General features: G+C 43.3%; 1 long non-coding RNA gene across 1 annotated transcript in view; it reads left to right on the top strand.

Moving 5' to 3' along the window:
- Positions 1-950: 950 nt before the first annotated feature.
- LOC109320613 overlaps positions 951-6,364 on the top strand; it is a 13,678-nt gene continuing 8,264 nt past the window's right edge. The window contains exons 1-2 of the long non-coding RNA XR_002103832.1: positions 951-969; positions 5,179-5,184. This is a non-coding gene — a long non-coding RNA (uncharacterized LOC109320613). The remainder of the gene's footprint in view (positions 970-5,178; positions 5,185-6,364) is intronic.

The following is a 6,364-nucleotide window of genomic DNA, read 5'->3' on the forward strand; positions in this document are numbered from 1 at the left end:
GTGGGGGGCAGCAGGGATCAGCCCTCTGCCTCATAGCACCGCATAAGCACTTGGGCCTTTTTTAAATGACTGGGAGCTGGGGCAGGCAGGGCACCCATGGGGGGGGGTGCTGGGAGAGAGGAGAGGGGTTGGGGGGCTGGTGGAGCAGGCAGGGGATGGGGTCTAGCAGAGGTCCCCCCATGGAGCCCTCCCACAGCTCCCTTTCCCCTACCCCTAGTACTTACCAGTTCTGAGTCTGGCTCCAGCTCCCTCCTGCAGCCACCAGGGACTGCCCGCATAATCAAACTCTCTGAATCTTTTCTGAAGATATGGAGAGCTTCAAATTGATTCAAACATTTAATTGGTCCCCTGATTCAGTTTGGATTCAGAGATTCAGCCATTGAATTGAGCTGAATCTCATCCAGATCAAATCACCACCCAACTGGCTGGAGGGCTGCACCCAGAGAGTGGTGGTGGATGGGTCATTTTCAACCTGGAGGGATGTGGGCAGTGGGGTTCCCCAGGGCTCAGTGCTCAGGCCCGCGCTGTTCAACATCTTCATCAGTGACTTGGACGAGGGGGTTAAAAGCCCCCTTTTTAAATTTGCTGATGACATTAAGATGTGGGGCGATGTGGGCGCACTAGAAGGGAGGAATAGGCTGCAATCGGACAGACCTAGACAGGTTACAGGGGTGGGCGGAGGAGAATAGGATGGAATTCAACACTGACAAGTGCAAGGTGCTGCACCTGGGGAGGAAGAACCAGCACCATACCTACAGGCTGGGGAACTCCCTTCTCATCAGTGCAGAGGCAGAAAAGGATCTTGGAGTCGTCATTGATGCCAAGATGAACATGGGCTGGCAGTGTGGTGATGCCGTCAGGAAGGCCAACCGCACCTTGTCATGCATCTGCAGATGCATCTCAAGCAGGTCCAAGGAGCTGATGCTCCCCCTCTATGCGGCACTGGTCAGGCCACAGCTGAAGTACTGTGTCCAGTTCTGGGTGCCGCACTTCAAGAGGGATGTGGACAACATGGAGAGGGTCCAGAGGAGGGCCACTTGCATGGTTGGGACAGCAGGGCAGCCCCTACAAGGAGAGGCTATGTGACCTGAACCTATTCAGCCTCCACAAGAGAAGGCTGCGGGGGGATCTAGTGGCCTGTTACAAACTAGTCAGAGGGGACCAGCAGGCATTGGGGGAGTCCCTATTCCCCCAAGCACTGCCAGGCATGACCAGGAATAATGGTCACAAGCTGGCAGAGGGTAAATTCAGATTAGACATCAGGAGGCGCTACTTCACTGTCAGGGTGGCTAGGAACTGGAACCAAGTTCCAAGAGAAGTGGTGCTGGCTTCTACCCCGGGGTTCTTTAAGACAAGGCTAGACAGTCACCTTGCTGGGGTCGTTTGACCCCAGTACTCTTTCCTGCCATGGCAGGGGTCGGGCCTGATGATCTGCTCAGGTCCCTTCCGACCCTACTAACTATGAAACTATGAAGCTTCTCACAGCTCTAATGTGCAGTATCATCCCTGAATGGCTTTTTGGTGATGCTGACTATGCAGTTGCTCATTACTGCTTCACAGTAGTATCATGCCCCACTTCATACCATGTGATGCTACTGCTACTGTGCAGCCAGCATCTTATCTAGACATGGCCCTTTGGTGCTAGACAGACAACATGATGAAGTAACTGAGAGAAGAATATGCTAATGCATGCTAGTGTTAAAACACATGCCTGATTAATACTGCTGCAAATTTCAAAGTGTTCAGATGGATCACCATTACAGGAACTATAGCCTTCATACTATTATGGAAAATCTGCATCAGACTAAGGAAGATTGAGGGCAACCAATTCTTTATAGTAATTGGAAAATGCCATTTCTGCCAACCAAATCAAAAGGTTTTGTTAGGTGTATAAAAACCATGTGATGTGATTTTCCTTGTTCCAGACACTTTTCTTATAGTTTTGGTAGAGCAAAGTTGATCTCTGGATATACATATTCAGCAAGGACCCCCAATCTCTTGAGAGGTCCATACAAATACATGGTCAACAGTATTTGGGAGGGAGATTTTCCTGCCTCATTTATGCACATACAAAAGTGTTTCCATCCTAAGCATAAAACATAAAGATGATTGGTACAGTGGGGTGCTTTCAAAGGAGTTAATTGCTAAATGCTTTTTTATTGCTGAACTTCTGATCCAACCCTGTTCTTTAATGTAATAACAAGTTAGTGATGGTTAATGTTTGTTGTCTTACAGGAAGCGAGTTTTTTCAGAAGGATAATACTATGAAAATGGTTTTGTAAGTAAAATTCTATAGCTTTTCAGTTGATGTAATCTGAAGTAGGGTTTCACAAGTACTATTCTAACAGTTCTCTTGTAAGTATTGGCCTTCTAATGCCAAGATTTTAGTAACAAATTAGGAAAATGTATGAAAAAGAAAAATACGTGCTCGGTCGCATAATTGCAACCTGTGTGAATAAGATGTATTCTTTGTTCCTTGATGGCAGGGCTGCCGACTGTCTGTAAATTTACAGACAATCCATAAAAATCAAGGCAACAAGCACGTGCCTGTAAATTCCATAAAAAATGGTCTTGTCTGTAAAAGAAAAAACAGAACAAAGCAAGAGAAGAAAACAAAACAAATTAAACAATCAGTTGTTTGATTGAAGCTCTGTTAAAGGAGAGACAGAGCAGAGCAGTGCCACCTGGTGTCTTAATGAGAGTGCAGACAAAGTTCCTTGGGTAAATCTGATATCTATTATTAGACCAACTCAAATAGTTGGAAAAATTCTTAGGAAGCTTTTGGGCACAAACATCCTTTGTCATGCTGAGGAAACATCTGCAGATGGTCTGTGCTTTTCCTGGATGGAGTGGTAAAGCAGCCAGAGGCCAGTACATATGCAAGAAAGCCAGTCAGCTAGAAAGTAAATTGTTGTGGCCAATAGATAAAAGACAGGCGGGTGGGGGTGGAAGAGGGTATGAATGTAGCTGTAGTCAGAAGATGAGATGGAGGTGGGGATGGGGGAGGGAATGAGAATAGCTGGTAAAAAGTGGAGGGTTTACCTGGATATTCAGATGTCAAGCAGGTTATAATGTGTCCTAAATCCAATGTCTATGTTTAGTCCATGATTTTTTGAAATCCAGTAGATTGGAGTGAAGTTCATAGGCTCATCTGTGAAAGGTATTTTGTAAATTCCCTTTGAGGGTTAATGATAGTGCAGTACCTGCAGGTAGCATTCTCTCAGAGCTTTGTAGCCCACCAGCACCCATACAGCTCATTCTCACTCAGTCATGCGCTGCTGTTGCCTCTGTTGTCTCTGTGTCCTGTCACCTGCCTGTAACACTGCTGGGTTTAAGGTAGGCAGAGAATAGTCCTGCAACCCAGGGTTGGTCATGTTTTTGTGTGGCCATGTTGAGAGGGAGGGAAAATAAGTGGGCTTCAGGTTTGAGAGGTGGTCTGGATGGGTCTTTATGGTGTAGGGTCAGCAGGGGACACCTGTGGTGGGGAGCAACACAATTTAAAATAGTTGCTGCAGTCAAACTGGGTTGCCAACCCACAAATTTTTTTTTTAATAATAATTTGCAAGCATTTCACTGACAGCCTAGCTTTTTTGTTTTTACTGTGGTTAGTATGAATTTGAACCCAGACTTTGTCCAGGGCCTGGAATAAAGGTTACATTTACATTATGTAAAACATGTCATGTCAGTTAAATATTTGTGGAATGTTAGTTAAAAAAAAGGGGTGGGGGGGAGACTTGGGTTGGCAACCCTGTCTGATGGGTAATTTCCATGTATAGTTTAACAAAACTTAAACCTGCTACTAAATAGCCAGTACAATACAAGTATTTTGTTGTTAGTAGTCAATATATTTGTTCTAATTTTTCCTCGCCCTCAATGGAAATGGTGAAGTAGAAAAAGAAAAATATTGCTTGTTTTTCATTTTTTCTAATGTGGCTTGCACTAATTTGAGGTCAAGGTTTCCCCAAGGCTTATCTTTACATTATGAGAAGTATTGTTTATTTGATTCAGCATTCTGTGTTTTACAATATTTGTATTTATGACAGCTTTAGAAAGACCAGGTTTGTACACTTTAACCTTTTAGCTCAAAGATGTATTTTTTTCTTTTAAATATGTATTTTTTCCTTTTGCTAGTGTATCTCACAAAACCTACTGTGTTAATAGAAATGGACTATCTCCCCAACTCTAAACCATATATGCTGATTTTTCTTTTGTGTACATCACTTCAATGAGACTAGTCATATGCATAAATTTAAGTATATGTGTAAATTTTTTCATGTTTGGATCTAAGTAAAATATTGAAAATGCTCTGTTTTCTAAAAGTCTAGTTTTGTGTAAGTCTAGTTTTGTAGTTGCAGAGTTCACATTCATATATGCTTAAAATTTCAGCAAGTACCAACATTGCCAAAATGTGATAATGGCAAAAGTCTGTATTGGGTTTTATTAGTGTGCTTGGTAAAAAGTGTTAAAATTTTGTAGTGTGATGTTGCGCTGTGTTCCATCTTCATTGTTACCAACATGTTTACTGTTGCTAAGAATGAATTTGTTAAAAGATCTTTTAATGTTAATTAAGCCTGTGCTACTAAAAAATATTAGTATGGGACTGCACCAGCTATTCCTTTGTCTCTGAAACAAGAGAAGTGCAATGAAAGGTCCTTTCAAATATGATGTGTAAGAGCCAATTGAGGATGCAAGGGCCTTTAAGTAATGCTAAAATGATACAGAAGTAGCATATGGGTTTTCAGCAATATTTCCACCTTTCTAATTTTTCATCTTTAATGCTAGAAATTACAGTAGTAGGCATGGCAAAATAAGGTTTGCCTGAAATGAGTAGAAATGCTAGACACAAAATATTTCGTATTTATGTGTATTACCCACTGAAAAACAAAGTTCCATCACTATGATTGCCCATAGATTTCAGCTGCATTACCGTTTTCTATTTTAGGTTGTGGGACTGTGGATTGACAGTATGCAGTCTATTGACCAATAATAAAAATATCTTAGTGGCCAAATTGTGACAAATAGGAACTGGCACATATTGGGTGGACATTAAGAAGTAAAGCCACAAATGGAATTCCAGAATCAGTGTCTCAGTAGACACAATCCTTCCCATCAATGCCTGTTGCATACAGTAATCTGCAAGATTATTGGCACACACATTAATCTGAACCCCTTTTTGAGGTTCAGGTTTCTCACTGCCATGGCAGCTGACCAGCTCTGTGATCCAGTTGAATCAGAAGAATATGCATAGTACTGTCTTCTCCCTACCCACTTTGGAGTGACTTGTACCTTAAGAGTCCTAGAAAGGAATGGTCCTTGGTCTCCTGGGCATGCAGAGTGCTGTGAGGTCTAGCCTTTATACCTTGACTTTAGCAAGGTTTTTTATATGGTCTCCCACCAAATTCTTACAAGCAAGCTAAGGAAGTATGGGTTGGATGAATGGACTGGAATGGACAGAAAACTGTCTGGATTATTGGGCTTAAAGGGTAGTAACTGATGGCTCAATATCTAGTTGCCAGCCAGTATCAAGTGGGGTGTTTCAGGGGTTGGTCCTGGAGCTGGTTTTGTTCAATATCTTCATCAATGATCTGAAAGATGCGATGGCGTGCACCCTCAGTAAGTTTGTGGATGACACCAAGCTGTGGGGAGCAGTAAATATGCTGGAAGGTACCATTAGGATTCAGAGAGACCTAGACAAACTGGAGGATTGGGCCAAAAGAGCTGTCATGAAGTTCAGTTAAGGACAAGTGAAAAGTCCTGCACTTATGGGTGAACAATTCCATGCACAAGCACATGGGGACTGACTGGCTAAGCAGCAGCTTTCAGAAAAGGACCTGGGGATGGACAGTAAGAAGAATATGAGCCAACAGTGTGCCCTTGTTGCCAAGAAGGCTAACAGCATACTGGACTGCATTACTAGGAATGTTGCCAGCAGATCAAGGGAAGTGATATTATTTGCCACTGCTGAGACCACATCGAGAGGACTGTGTCCACTTTTGGGCCCCCACAAAAGAAATGGTGTGGCTAAACTTGAGAGAGTCTAGCGAAGGGCAGTGAAAATGGTTAGAGGGCTGGGGAACATGCCCTATGAGAAGAAGCTGAGGGATCTGAGAGTATTTAGTTTGGAGAAGAGAACTACCTTAAGGTGGTTTCAAAGAGGATGGAGCTAGACTGTTCTCAGTGGTGGCAGATGACAGAACAAGGAGATGAGATTCATGTCATATATCTTGACTTCAAAAAAGCTTTTGATCTGGTATCCCATGTTCACCTCGTGGCCAAACTGGCCAGTTGTGGCCTTGGCTCCACCACGATCTGCTGGCTGGGAAATTGGCTCCGTGGTCGGACCCAGAGGGTTGTAATTGATGGC

Source organism: Crocodylus porosus, unplaced genomic scaffold (assembly GCF_001723895.1).
Source record: "Crocodylus porosus isolate Cpor-Errol unplaced genomic scaffold, CroPor_comp1, whole genome shotgun sequence".
Lineage (NCBI taxonomy): Eukaryota > Metazoa > Chordata > Crocodylia > Crocodylidae > Crocodylus > Crocodylus porosus.